Source organism: Furipterus horrens, unplaced genomic scaffold (genome assembly GCF_987537825.1).
Source record: "Furipterus horrens unplaced genomic scaffold, mFurHor1.1.pri manual_scaffold_12, whole genome shotgun sequence".
NCBI lineage: Eukaryota > Metazoa > Chordata > Mammalia > Chiroptera > Furipteridae > Furipterus > Furipterus horrens.
Genome location: NW_028327182.1, coordinates 62,068,723 through 62,083,847, shown reverse-complemented (window position 1 = coordinate 62,083,847; position 15,125 = coordinate 62,068,723). Strand labels below are relative to the sequence as shown.

The window sequence follows — 15,125 nt, the reverse complement described above, 5'->3', positions numbered from 1 at the left end:
ACCTCCTTGTTATTTTTTAAAGTTATCAAATTTTGCATATTATTATATAAAATCAGCACCTCAAATTTATATGACATTAAATTTTTAGTTTAGTTTCAAATTGAATTGATAGCTTGACTTGAAGATAATTTTCATCTCTACAATATTTTGTCTTACCATCAATTAGTGAACTATAGTTTTTAATTTTACAGGACTTGCCTAATACATTTTATTAATGTTTTATCTATATTTATTTTATTGTCCTTGAACTTTTTTGTTAGAATTATTTTTGTTTCTTTATATTTTTCTTGCTGCTATAAATCAGTGCATTTTTTATTTCACATTTCATTTGGTTATAGTTAGAAACAATAGATTATTTTATAGTTTTTGAAAAGTATTTAATCAAGTTATTAAAAAATATGCAAAAATTATATTCCTCTCTGGTAAAGCATTTCAAATAATTTTATGTAGAGGCTCTTGAAATGCATCAATTAGATAAAACACATTAAAATATTTTTTAAATTTACAACACAAACAAGTACTTCATACAAGAATATTTATAAAGTTTGTTAGTGCAAAAATAATTTGTTTCAACTAAATATAAGGTATGTTCAGTTTTTGTAATTGTGTAGTTCTGTTTTTTTGTGTGGGTTTTTTTTTTTTTTTTTTTTTTTTTTTTTGCTTCATTAGGTATTTTCTCTTTACCAGGTTTCATTTTTCTTTGATTCTATGGATTGTTCAGAGTATCTGCTAGATTTTTCCCATAGACCCTCAGCACCATTCTGATATTTATCTTTATTATTTCTAGAGCCTGAATGTTTTCTGTTCTTTTCTTTTGACTTTGATTTGTCCTTTCTTCTAAAATTTTCACTGTCCTATGCTCATTTTCATAAAATAATTTCTCCTCTCTCCTCCCTTATTTTTGGAAGCATCATATTTACTTTCCAAATCTTGGTTCATTTCATGGTCTTTGCCATTTATTACTCTACTGCAACTATTTAATTCAAAAGGAACACCTCTGAAGTGTAATTTGTTATGGGATCTTTCTAATTTGGATCCTTTCGATTTTTATCTGAGTTTTTCTGAACTTGACCCTTCAGTGTTGGTTTCTTGATGCCTTTGCTTTGATCTTCTTTCTTATTTCCTATCATTTGTTTGTTGTTTCCTGATCAGTTTATCTACGTATTTACTTCTAGTGTTCCCTTGTCCCTTCTTTCTTATAGCTTTAGATGAGGCAGAGATCTAACTGTTGGCAAAGGAAGGATCACTTTCTTCAGCTGGAAATCTCTAAACTGCCGTCACTGCTATCCAAACGATCCAGAAGCAGTGGAGTCAGACTCCACAGAGAAAGACATGGAAGAGGAAGAAGAGGGGGAGGATTTATATGGTTCAGTTTCTGGTTTCTGTGCCACAATGAGTTTTAGTGTATTTTTGAGATGCTCATGAAATTTATTTGTTAAACCTCCAAGTGCTATAGAAGTTAAAAAGTTGATGGCAAACTGAGTGTGTCTGCAATTATCTCATGGTAATCATCCTTCAAAGAATGGCTGTAGGGTTTCATCCTTTAATTTTCCATTAAGGATAGGAAAATCCATGTATTCACAGAGTTCTGGGAAAAATGTATTTTAACAAAAATTCTAGTGGAGGACATAGTGGTTTCTTTATTCAGCATTATACAATTAAGAACACTCCACTAAAGTGAATCTGTGACTAAAAGGTGAGCAAATATCTTAGCAACATTTCTGATTTGATTGTTTCCAAGCGAAGGACGGTATCATATTGTTATTTAAATATACTTTCAAAGGATTCCATGCGTTCTTTTTCTCACATGCAAAATTGCCCAGCTAATAAACCAAAAAAATCTCATATGCCCTTTTTTGAGCATAGCAATAAAGTATCAGATTGCAGAGTTCTTTTGCTTGATTTTCAGGAAACTCCATTTTCAGTATTTCATGAACATGTTCTTCAAAATCTAAACTTGACTGAATAGCAAGATGAATTTTATGAAAAAATGAGGTGAGATTAATTTCCATCTTGTCATGAATAGTCACATTTTGTCCTTCATCTTTTTCCTCCTCTTTGCCTTTTTCCTCTTCCTCTTCACTACATCCAGGATCTTTGTCTATGTTTGAGTCACTATCTCCTTCATTAAGGATTTCCTTTTTAATAGCTTTGTATTTCTTTGCATTGTCCATATAATTATGATGCATTGTCCATACAATTATGACCCATCTTGAAAACATTAATGAGATCTATTGATTAGTCATTTCCCAGAGGGAGCACAGGGTGAATTGATTATCTCCTTCCACTAAGTAAAGTCCCTGAAGAATAACAGGTGGTCCTTGAATCCATCTTTTCTTACATCAAACATCACTTCAATTATATACTGAACTCTTGTTAATTTTAGACTCATTGAGAATGTTTGAAAGTCATTTAAATATAATATTGATTCCTCTTGGTGATGCTATGTTAATCTGAGGTCATATTCTTGATAAAACCAGTATTTACTTCAACACTACCATTGGTTGATATTTCCAGGAGCAAAGAGAAAATCTTTAAGCAAAAAACTTCATATGTCACATTTTGGTTGATAAGATGTGCCACAAATTTTGAAGTGGTCGAAGTTGCTTATCATGTCTTCAATAGCTTTTTCAAAAATTATGAATTTACCTCGAGGTTAATTATCTTATTTGTGAAAATTTTGAGTTTATAGTCACCACTACTGCCGCATAAACATGGGTGAAGATTGGAACAGCACTCTGCTTGCAGAAAAGATCTGAGCAGTAGGCCTCTTCCTCTAACTATATTTTCTTTTAAAAGTTATTGAATAATATTATCTATATTAGAAATGTTAACTTTGTTGATAAGACAATTAATTTACTTCTTTAGAGATTCCCAGTTCATATTCAGCTATGCTAAGCTGTTTTTATCTGCAATATCATCTTGCATCATTCTGAACTCTATAGGAAAAACATATGCTCCACCACTATTTCTATTCTTCTTTGTAGTATGTTCATCCTGAGCAGAGGAACTCTGGTTTGTCAACAGTTCTTCTCCCAGTGGATGGAGATATCTAGAACCTTTTCTGATCCACATCTTTTTATTTTTCTCTTTGTTTCTCTCAGTTCCTACTTTGTAACTCCATGCTACCACCATAAGAATGTCCTCTTGTTGAATGCTCAGAGTCTGACTTACTGCAATCAAAGTAACTATTATCATGAGGGGATCTTTTGTTCTGTGTATCTATCTACTGGAGAGATCTATAGATATGAATTATAGTTTTCTCTTTTGTCACTACCTGGAAAATGTTTTATCTATGCCAAACTACTCTTCATCTCTCTTGCCAGTTGATATTATAAAGCAGACTCTTTAAGGTAGCCCAAATAGAAAGTACTAAATGGTATGAATTCTCTGGCAGTTTACTTTTTCTGGCTTCAGGGGTTACCTGGAGCTCCACTGAGCCACCATTTACACCAAAAGTTCCATGATGGTTAGGAACAAACTAATTTTTATTTCAATTATTTATTTTTTAGAATTTAATAATTCATAATTTTGGATATGAGGAATCAAATTTTTTGTCAATGCCTTTATGATACATATAATACTACATAATATTTATGTATTTTCTTTTTCTTTTTGCATTAAAATAGTTCTGGTACAACAGAGATTATCAGTAACAGTAATAGACAACATAAAGATGGTATTGGAATGCCATCTAAAATGAACTATTTACTGTATGTTTCTGGTGGTGAAATGTTATGTAATTATATCAGTTTTATTCCATGGCTCAGAGGATTATCTTGAAGGGGTAATAAATTTAATCTCTATTTTCTTTTTTCCCTTCCTCTTCTTTTCCCCTTTCTACTCCACCCCCTCCCCTCTGGTTATTGTCAGTCTGTTCCATGTTTCCATGCCTCTGATTCTATTTTGCTCATTTCTTTGTTTTATTCATTAGGTTTCTGATAGGTGACATCATATGGTATTTTTCTTCCACCACCTGGCTTATTTCACTAAGCATAATACTCTCCACTTCCATCCATGCTGTCGCAAAAGGTAGGAGTTTCTTCTTTCTTTCTGTTGCATAGTATTCCAGTGTGTAAATGTACCACAATTTTTTGATCCACTCATCTACTGATGGGCAGTCAGGCTGTTTGCAGTACTTGGATATTATAAGTAATGTTGCTATAGAACATAGAGGTATACAGGATCATTTGAATTGGTGTTTCAGGAGTCTTCAGGTATAATCCAAGCAGTGGAATTGCTGGATCGGAAGGCAGTTCCATTTTTAGTTTTTTGGGGAAATTCCATACTGATTTCCACAGTGGTTTCACCAGTCTGCATTCCCACCAACAGTGCACTCAGGTTCCCTTTTCTCTACATTCTCGCCAGCATTTGTCGTTTGTTGATTTGTTAATGATGGCAATTCTGATAAGTGTGACATTGTATCTCACTACGGCTTTAATTTGCATCTCTCTAATGGCTAGTGATGTTGAGCTTCCTTTCATATGCCTATGGGCCCTCTGTATGTCCACCTTGGAAAAGTGTCTGTTGAAGTCCTTTGTCCATGTTTTAATTGGATTATCTGTCTTTCTGGTGTTGAATTATAAAAAGTCTTTATATATTTTGGAGATCAAACCCTTGTCTGAGGTTTCTTTGGAAAATATGTTTTCCCATATAGTTGGTTCCCTTTCATTTTGCTGATGTTTATTTTAGCTGAGTAGAAGCTTTTTAATTTGATGTAGTTTCACTTATTTATTCTTTCCTTTACCATAGAAGATATATCAATAACAATATTGCAGCATGAGATATCTGAAATTTTACTGCCTAAGTTTTCCTCTAGGACTTTAAAATCTCTATTTTCAATATAATCAAAACATATTTATGAAATGTTTATTCTGTGTTAACCATGGTAAAAGAGCTTTTCTCAAATGTAATGAATTACAGTGATAAATTATCTAATGTTTAAATTTCTGCATTGCTACAATAAAATGGATTAAAGTATACTATATTTTAAAAACATTAATGATTTGAGCTTTTTTTTTTTCTTTGAGATAAGCCTGTAATACTATGAATTTCCATCTTAGGATTGTTTTCCCAGTGTCCCACAGGGTGGGACAAAGTAACTTATGCAGGTAGGGTTATTGTTTTCGCTTAGGCTAATGTCACTCAGAGAGGAGTGCTCTATCTGAGACAGATAGATTCTGCAGTATGGGGAATGACTTAACACAGTGACCTTGGAAGCTATTCCTTCAGTTCTCTCCCCAGACCCACCAACTCACTGACTTGTTGCAGGCACTCAGATCTCTGGGTAGGGGCATGTTTACATGCTTCTCGGTCCAGGTGTCCTGTGGCTCAGGAGATAAGCTGGCCTTGTCTCCGCCTGCAGCTTTAGGCTGTACAGGCCACTGAGTCATGGAATCCTGAGAACAAAGAGGTCTGTTAAGTACTCCATCTGCCTCCTCGTAAATAAAGTCTTAATTGGAGCTGGCCTTGAGGATTAGTGGGTCTGCTTTGTATCCTTGATAGGTACTATCTAAGTCATAAGTTACCCTAGCTGTATTTTACACGTTAGTGATACATTGTAAGAATTCTTTCACTATTGACTGTAGAGCCACCTCCCCCCACCCCCGTTCTATTTTTTGTAACTTTTGAAATTCTAATAAAAGGACGGTGGGGTCTCATGCTCTCCGCTGACTTGCCTGAGTGTGTGGCAGCCCCCCATTTGTCCAAGAATTCTGTCTGCTGGAATTACTTCAGTGTCGCTTGATTACATCTACATCTACATCTACATCTACATCTGGTGCCTGAGAACAGGGACCCTGAAGGTAAGAACCTGGAACAGAAAGAACCGAGAAGGGATTTGTTGCGCGGAGTATGCGAACCTCTTGGCAATACAAATCGGGGTCACAGGGAATTCGCAGTCTATAGAAGAGGAATATGTGATCCCCACACATTAATTACTTAAAGGGTCTCAAATTAAGATAAAAGAAAGTGCCCTTGTAGATTTGCTTGTACAAGTTAAGAAACATTGTTATTGGTTTACTCCAGAGAGGGAAAAATCGAAACCAACAAAAAAGGACCCACTTCCCATGAAATAATGGGATCAGAGTTATCTAAGGAACAAGAGATTTACTTTAGGATGTTACAGCAACTAATAAAAGGAACTGGATGCCAGATTAAGGAAAGGCATCTAATTAATTTACTGCATACTGCTGTGGCTCAAAGCACTGCGGTCTCAGAAAAACAAAGGGAAATTAAGAAAAATAACTCAATATTAAAAAGTGCCACAGTCATGATAAGAGTAGGAAAGGGGGAGGAAAAGGGGAATATGTGGAGTGCTGTCAAACAATCGACTCTGCAGACCCCTTCCCTCTGGAATGCTGAAAAGCCACAATGTCTCTTGCAGCCTCTGCCGGCTGACACAGGCCCACCAGCTGATCCAAACCTTGACATAAAAACTGTAAAAATGTTTTTTTTTTCTACAATTGCCTTAAAACTAAGTTTTTATTCAGTAAAATAATATATTGTAGTATATTACTCAAGTATTCAACTAATATTCAAAAATTCATGTCTTCTAGTGCTAAGAACTGAATTTTTTGTCAGTCTATATTAATATTATATACCTTTTATTATCACTTTAACTAAATAGTCAAATATCATTTCATAATATATATTTCTTAGTTGACAAGATTTCCAAGATTTGAAAGTTAAAAATCTTTCTTACAACCTTGAGGTATTTCAAAGGGCCCTTGAAATATCTCAGGAATTTATTATTTTCTTCTTACCAAAAAGAAGAAAACTCTAAGCCAATCAGGCTTAATACATTTTAAAATACTTGGAAAGCTTTGTCAAATAAGAAAATTTTACAAAAAAGCTCAAAAACAATTGGCTTTTAAGAATGCTAATGAAAACTGTAAAACAGTTCTTCGTCCTCTTAAACAAAACTTTCAAAATATTAGTCAGTTTATTCAGGCTTGTCAAAATATTTGCACAAAAAATTATAAAGCATCTCTGCTCACTGCAGCCATCTCTATGGCTGCTGCCAATGCTCAGAAAGAGATTAAATACTTCGCTTGTAGAAAAACAGGCCACCTTAGGAAGGAGTGCCGCAATAATCAAAAAGAAAACTCTAAATCTCCAAGAAAGGACTGTCCTCATTGTGGCAAGGGAAAACATTAGGTCAAGGACTCTAAATCTAAATTAAATTAGAATAGTAAATGTATAGCACCCTCTAATAATCAGGGAAACTGGCAGCGGGGTGAGCTCCGGTGCCCCGAACCAAAACAGGAGACCCCAAGGCCCCAGCAATCAAATGCTTTTGAGTCAAGGCAGTGCCAAGTCACAAATATTTGTACAGCCACAAGCAGGAGTGCAGGGCTGGACTTGGTCACCACCCAGCAATTAACTCTTAAAGAACAAGATCACATTTATGTTGCTCCTACTGGAGTATAGGGACCTTTGCCTAAAGAATATGTAGGTTTAATAATTAGCCAATCTAGCCTTATTGTTAAGGGAATTATTACTCAGCCAGGAGTTATTAACTCTAATTTTAATAAAGAAATAAAAGTTATAATACAAGTCACGGGCTATCATATCATACCTACTAACACTTGCATAGCACAGCTTATACTTCTTCCTTATACTGTGCCTGCAACTTAAAATGTTAAAAAAGGAAACAAAGGCTTTGGCAGCACTAATAATCAATCTGTTTTTTGGGCTGCCTCTATTAAATTACAAAAACCCTTTTAGAAGTAAAAATTAAAAATAAAACATTTCAAGGACTATTAAATACTGAAGCTGATGTGTCCATCATATCTTTAGAACATTAGCCTAAACATTGGGACACTAATATTATTAAGGCTACTTTTCTAGGCTTGGACACCCTTAACAAAATACATCAAAGCGCTAAGCCTTATTCTTGCTCTGGGCCTGAGGGACAAACGGCAGTTTTACAGCCTTATATGGCCTCAATATCTACCACCTTATAGGAAAAAATTTATTACAGCAATAGGGTGTTATGTCAAGAGGAAAATATAATTGAATGGCTATTATTACCTCACAAATCAACCAAAAGACTAAAGACTTATCTCAGTAAAGTTATTCAAATTATAATTCGTGGCAAGTTATGGTTTAGACAGCTTTGTGGTCTATATCCTGATGAAATCATTGCTCCTTTTACCAATAAAGAAATTGTGGGGACTTCCGGCCAAGATGGAGGCTTAGATGGACACGCTCGGTCTCCCTCTACAACTAGAGAGGAATACAACTACTTCAAAACAAAAGATAACTAGAAATACCAGAAAATAAAACTACACGGAAGCCCAACGTACAAAGTTATAGACCAGCGGCGCTCTTTGGGCAGGTAAGAGTGAAAGTGGGCAGTGCTGTTTGTGGTAGCATCTGGGACAGCGGCAGGGAGAGCAATCCCAGCTGCAGTCGAACTCCGGCAGCTCGCGACCCCAACGCTCGGAAAAGCAGCCACTACATCACCTCCAACAGTGAGACCCAGAGGGTGGGAGGGCGGATCCTGGTCTCCTAGTGGAATAACTACAGGAATCCATCTTGGACCCCCACCCCCACACAAAGCACCACAGCGCTGTGAAATAGGTTGCAGATCTCCGCTGATCCCTGGGCAGTGACGACAAAGCACCACAGCACAGCGAAAAAGATTACGGATCACCGCTGGTCGCTGGGTAGTGACCAAAAACGGCCACAGTGCAGCAAAAAAGGTTGCAGATCACCACCGGTCACTGGGTTGTGACGAGTACACAGGCACTGCCCCCTATAGCCGGCCCAAGAAAACAAAACGCATCTGTCAAAATGAGGCAGACAACTATAGAAATCCCGGTGGCGCAGCTCACCAGGCAACAGATGAAGAATCTGACAGATGAACAAATAAGAAACCTGTCAGAGGCTCAGTTCAGGGCCATTGTTATCAGGTGGCTTACAGAATTAATAAAAGATCTGGAAAAAGATGAGAAAGAATTGAAAAACACTCATACTGAAAGGAACAATCTCACATATGAGACAGATGGTGAGGAAGTAAAATACAGAGTTCAAATCAACAAACCAGAACATAGAGAAGGAGCAAATAGTCAACCAGTGCAGAGAGAGGAAACAGAAAGCAAAGAAAATGAAGAGAGGATCAGAAACCTCTGGGATAGCTATAAGAGACCCAATATAAGAGTCATTGGTTTACCAGAGGGTGAAGAAGATGAACTAGAAATTGAAAAATTAAGTGAAAATATAATAAAGCAGAACTTCCCAAACTTGGGGAAGGAAATAGACTTACAGGTCCAGGAAGCACAGAGAGTTCCAAAAAAACTGGACCCAGGGAGAACCACTCCAAGACACATTATAATCAAAATGTCAGAAGTTAAAGATAAAGAGAGAATCTTAAAAGCAGCAAGAGAGAAGAAAAGAATCATGTACAAAGGGGTCCCAATTAGACTATCAGCTGACTTCTCAAGGGCGACCCTGCAGGCAGATGGGACTGGCAAGAAATATTCAAAGCAATGAAAATCCAAAACCTACAGCCACAAATACTCTATCCAGCAAAACTGTCATTCAGAATAGAAGGGAAGAGAAAGTGTTTCCAGGACAAAATAAAACTGAAAGAGTTCATCAGATCCAAACCACTGTTATATGAGATGTTAAAGGGACTGGTTTAGAAAAAGGAGGATCAAAACTATGAACACTAAAATGAAAACTGTATCACAAGAAACAACAACAGAAGCTAGGGAATTGAAACAAAGGCAAACTAAATAGGCAGTGAGAGTGGAAAAAGAACTATATGTATGGGGAGTATATTGGGGGGAGGTCAGCAGGGAGGGTGAAGAGGGAGAGGGAGGGAGATGGTATAGGAATTAAGAAGTATAGTAAGAGGGAATGGAATAGACAGAGAGAGGTTGAGAAGAACTATATGCACAAACAATGGACATGGACTAAAAGGGGGGGACAACTGGAGGGAGGGGGGCCACCGGGTGGAGGGGAGCAGAGGGAAGGGAAATTGGGACAAATGTAACACTATAATCAATAAAATACATTTAAAAAAAAGAAATTGCTAATCATTGAATATTATGTGAGGAATGGCAAAATACTTTTTCTGACTTCCTGGGTAAAATTCATAATTCATATCCTTCCTCCAAAAGGTTTCAGTTTTTAAAACAAACTCAGTAAATACTTCCCAAATGTGTTGTCTCACAACCTTTATCTAAGGCAAAAACATACTTTACCAATGCTAATAAATTTGGTGTTGCTGGTTATAATAACTTGAAAAACAGTAAGACTATTCAAAGCCCTTATACTTTTGTACAAACGGCAAAGTTATTCGCTATTGTTATGCTTCTAACTAATGTACTTTCAGTTCCTTTAAACATCATTACAAATTCACAGTATGCTGCTCATATAGTTCAAGCCCTGGAAACTGTAACCATATCTCAGAATGGTTCTGAACTTAATACTCTTTTCTTACAGTTACAGTTCCTCCTTCGAACTCGCCATCATTTAATTTACATAACTCATATTCGTTCCCATACAGGTTTACCAGAACCTTTAGCTGAAGGCAATAATTATATAGACACTCTAGTTGGTTCTGTTGTTAAAGCCCAAGCTGAACATCAGCTTCATCATCATAATGCTCGGTCACTTAGACACTGGCACAATATTACCTGGCATCAAGCACGTCAAATTGTTAAGGATTGTCCTACATGTCAAATTATTAATCAACCTTCTTTACCAATAAATGTTAATCCTAAAGGTTTACTACCTAATTAAATCTGGCAAATGAATGTTACTATTGTACCTAGTTTTAGAAAGCTTAAATTTGTTCATCATTCTATTAATACTTGCTCTAAATTTTCATAGGTTACAGCAATGTCCTCTGAATGTGCAGGATGTGTTACTACACACATCTTAGAAGTTTTGATGTTCTTAAAAAAGCCAGAAACTATTAAAACAAATAATACTCCAGCTTATCTCTCTAAGAAATGCCAGAAATTTTTTTCTTAGCATAATATTAAACATGTTAATGGCATTCCATAAAACAGCACTGAACAAGCTCTCATTCAGCGTCATAATCGAACATTTAAAAAGCTTCTTGTAAAACAAAAAGGGGGATGTAGTACGGACTCCCCAAAGACAAGATTAATGAATGCAGTATTTACTCTAAATTTTTTGCAAATTGGTGATGATTATTTCATTCCAGCTCAAAGATATTGGGGAATGAAAATGGTTTCACCAATAAATCAACCTGTTTATTATTATGATGTTTTAACCTCCAATTGGCTCCCAGCAATTGTTATGGGGCCAAGGCTATGCTTATATTTCCACAAGTACTTAGAATATCTGAATTCCTGACAAACGCCTTAAGCTGTGTCATGTCCACCCAGAAGAGGGGACGGGAGGACAGCAGCAAGAAGGACTGGAGGAACCTGCTGCACTGGATGCAGAAAATGACTCTAAAACGGAGAAGAAGAAGACCTCCCAGCACAGCCCTGCCTCTGGACTCCTTCGTAAGGTGACTAAACAACTGCTTCGCTGAGGCAAGCATTTCATTGACCTCCTTATTGCAGTCATCATGAAACTTATTGCTGTCACAGCTACTGCTGTGACTGCTGGAGTTGTTCTCCATCAATGCATGCAGACAGCAGACTTTGTACGAACTTGGCATCAAAATTCTAAACAGTTATGGACTGCTCAAGGCCAAATTAATGCTGAAATGCAGTCTGAGCTAGCTGATTTAAATCAAATGGTTGTTTTAGTAGGTGATCACTTACAAAGTGTTAAAAAGCAGTTATTGTTAAAATGTGATTAAAACCAATCTTCCTATTGTATTACTCCTGTTCCTTATAATGAAACTGAATTCCCTTGAGAAAAGGTTCATAAACATTTGCTAAATCATAATAATCTAACCCAACATATTACTACCTTACAAACTAAAATTCATACTACTTTGAGAAACATTTAGAACAATTATCTGGTCAGAATATCTTTAAGAATGTTATAAATGGAATTGAGAAAATGAATCCTGTCCAATATATTAATGGGTTTATTGGAATTCATGTTGGAACAATCTCTTTATTCCTTATTCTCATTTTAGTGTTTGTTATTATGTTTCTGCGCTATAAGAAAAAACAGAAAGTTAAATCTGCTATCTTCTTCGTCATGCTACACAAGACATCTGTAAAACAAAAAGGGGGAGATGTTGCAGGAACTCAGATCTCTGGGTAGGGGCATGTTTACATGCTTCTCGGTCCAGGTGTCCTGTGGCTCAGGAGATAAGCTGGCCTTGTCTCCGCCTGCGGCTTTAGGCTGTACAGGCCACTGAGTCATGGAATCCTGAGAACAAAGAGGTCTGTTAAGTACTCCATCTGCCTCCTCATAAATAAAGTCTTAATTGGAGCTGGCCTTGAGGATTAGTGGGTCTGCTTTGTATCCTTGATAGGTACTATCTAAGTCATAAGTTACCCTAGCTTTATTTTACATGTTAATGATACATTGTAAGAATTCTTTCACTATTGACTGTAGAGCCACCTCCCCCCGCCCCCGTTCTATTTTTTGTAACTTTTGAAATTCTAATAAAAGGACGGTGGGGTCTCATGCTCTCCGCTGACTTGCCTGAGCGTGTGGCAGCCCCCCATTTGTCCAAGAATTCTGTCTGCTGGAATTACCTCAGTGTCACTTGATTACATCTACCTCTACATCTACACTGACTCCTCTCAAGCATCTCTAGTCCACTCTGCCATTCCTGTGCTGAAGCCCAGGATAAGTGGCTAAAAATTAAATTTTGTGTGTTGGCCCTTTAAGAGATGTCTCCAGCCTTCTCTCCCTGGCAGACAGAAACCCTGCTACTTTTCACAGCTAGATGTTATCTGGATTCCTTTCCGACTCTGGTGCTGTAGGCTGGGGAGCCCTGCTTGGAGCATATACCACACTTCTCAGGGTGAGCCTCCAGGAACTGAAATATCCCTCTGGAACTTCAGTTGCGGCCCTTGAAAACCAAGCCACCCCTCTCACACCTCCTCTGTGTGCTCTATGAGTCTTGTTGTGGTGAAGTGGTTTTTTCTGTCCATCCATGGTTATAGGGCTTCTCTCCAACTAGAATTCAGTTGGTTATTCAGGATGATTTCTCTACAATTTAGTTGTAATTCTGGATTGGTCCTGGGAGGGGGTTAGTGTAGTTTCCACTTACTCCTTTGACAATGAGATATTATCTCACACTTGTCAGAATGGCTATCACCAATAAATCAATAAACTACAAGTGCCTGTGAGGATGTTGAGAAAAGGGAACCCTTTTGCAATGTTGGATGGAATGCAGATTGGTACAGCCACTGTGGAAAGCAGTATGGAGATACCTCAAAAAATTAAAAATGGATCTACTTTTTGACCCAATGATCTCACTTTTGGAAATATATATGAAGAAAGATAAAATACTAATTTGAAAGAACTAAGCACCCCTATGTTCATTGCAACATTATTTACAATCACTGAGATATAGAAGCAGCCTAAGTTTCCATCAGTAAGTGAGTGGATAAAACAACTATGGGACATTTACACAAAGGAATACTACTCAGTTGTAAAAAAAGAGGGAAACTTTACCCTTTGTTTCAACATGGGTAGACCTGGAAAACATTATGCTAAGTGAAATAAGCCAGTCAGATAAAGACATATACCATATGATTTCACTCATCTGTGGAATCTAATGAACAAACTGAACTAAGAAGCAAAATAGAGACAGACTCATAGATAGAGAGCAGGTTGACAACTATAAAGTTGTGGTTATTATGTGAAGGGATCAAGCAAAAAGGAAAAAGTACTCATGGACATGGACAACAGTGTGGTGATTGCAAGGGTGGGTATAAGGTTGATAAATAAATGGTAATGGAAAAATATAATAAATATTAAAACAAAAATAAAAAAAGAAAAACACTAATTATGGCAGTAATATTTTATATATCTATTTATGTTAGAATAATAATTTGTTTTTAGAAGCAAGAAAATATGGTGGCAGAGTAGGTAGCAATGTTGTCTGCTTGCTCCCATCACAGAAGGACTTGGAGTACAAACATGGAGAGGAGTGAGTGAGGGCAGACTTCAGGCAGCATGAATGGGGAAGGGAGGGTGGGGGTGGTGTGAAGGAGGGCAGAAAGTTCTGCCACATTCTCCAGGCTGAGTCGCTGGGCCTCCTCTGCCTCACCACACCCAAAAGGGGCAGCTGCTGACTGGCACATTAACCAGGGTCTGCTTGGAGACTTCCCCCTGCTAAGCAAAGTCCAGGAGGGAGTCAGTGAGAAGGTTTGGCTGAAATAGCCTGGGGCATGGGAAGAGAGTGAACAGCTTGGATTGTTAGAAACTGTATGGACTGAGTCTAGGTGGGGACTCCCTTGGATGGCAACCCTGGGCTGACAGCTCTGCACTTTGGGCTCTAGCGCCAGGGCCCCATGAAACAAAGGGACAGAACTGAGCCACAGAAAGGGGCCCATATGGGAAAGCTGAGGCAGAAATGCAGACTCAGTAGGGACACCAGGTGGGCATCTGGCATGCACAGGTATACATGCAGGGACAAGAGCCGGTGCTGTAGCTTTGGAATGGAGACAGGACTTGAGGCTCAGCAGAGATGATTGGTGTGTGCACGCTGGCCCACCGGCAGAAGAACATTGATAGACAAGACTGAGGAAGGCTGAGGTTGCTGCAGGACCAGCGGGGAGGGGACTCAACTAAGGTGGCTCATAGCAGAGTGGTGGTAGGCCCATGAGTGAGAGATTAGTGACCCCAGAATCAAGTTGGATATCCTCATAGTCAGCCAGCCAGAAGAGATTTGAAACCCATGGAATTTTGACTAGGGGTGGATCCAGAAACAGAAGACTGCACCCAAAGGTTAAACTGAGTAAAAACTCTTTCTCTTTTTTTAACTCTCTTTAATCTGTTTCCTACCTTCTCTTCCTTCTATCCTTAGTCTTTAATTTTTGTTTGCTTATCTGTTTTGTTTATTCTCCATCTCACACTAAACATATAGCATATAACTGCTATATAAACCTAATACTATACACTTCTACTTTTGTACTTTATTCTGCATTCTTCCCTCCCTTTTTCAACATACAATGTAAATATTATTTACTGTCTCTCATAGCCTTTACCCTACTTGC

At 37.5% G+C, this 15,125-nt stretch overlaps 1 pseudogene; it reads right to left on the bottom strand.

The window, feature by feature from the left end:
- Positions 1 to 680: 680 nt before the first annotated feature.
- On the bottom strand, positions 681 to 3,314 carry LOC149996280 (pre-mRNA-splicing factor CWC22 homolog pseudogene; annotated as a pseudogene).
- Positions 3,315 to 15,125: the final 11,811 nt, after the last annotated feature.